This window comes from Eimeria mitis, genomic scaffold (genome assembly GCF_000499745.2).
Source record: "Eimeria mitis Houghton genomic scaffold, Emh_scaff1593, whole genome shotgun sequence".
Lineage (NCBI taxonomy): Eukaryota > Apicomplexa > Conoidasida > Eucoccidiorida > Eimeriidae > Eimeria > Eimeria mitis.
The window spans coordinates 8,944-9,147 of NW_013569901.1; positions in this window are offsets into that span (position 1 = coordinate 8,944).

A 204-nucleotide genomic window follows, 5' to 3' on the forward strand; every position below is an offset into this window, starting at 1 on the left:
AAGCTGCTGCTGCTGCTGCTGCTGCTGCTCCTTCTTGTCTGGGTGGCAACGACACAGCAGCAGCAGCAGCAGCAGGAGGTGTAGTACTGCCTGGTGGCCCATCATCTGTTTCCTCAGCAGCAGCAGCAGCAGCAGCAGCAGCAGCAGCAGGAGCAGCAGCAGCAGGAGGAGGTGTACAATCGTCATCTTCTCAATCTGTCTCCT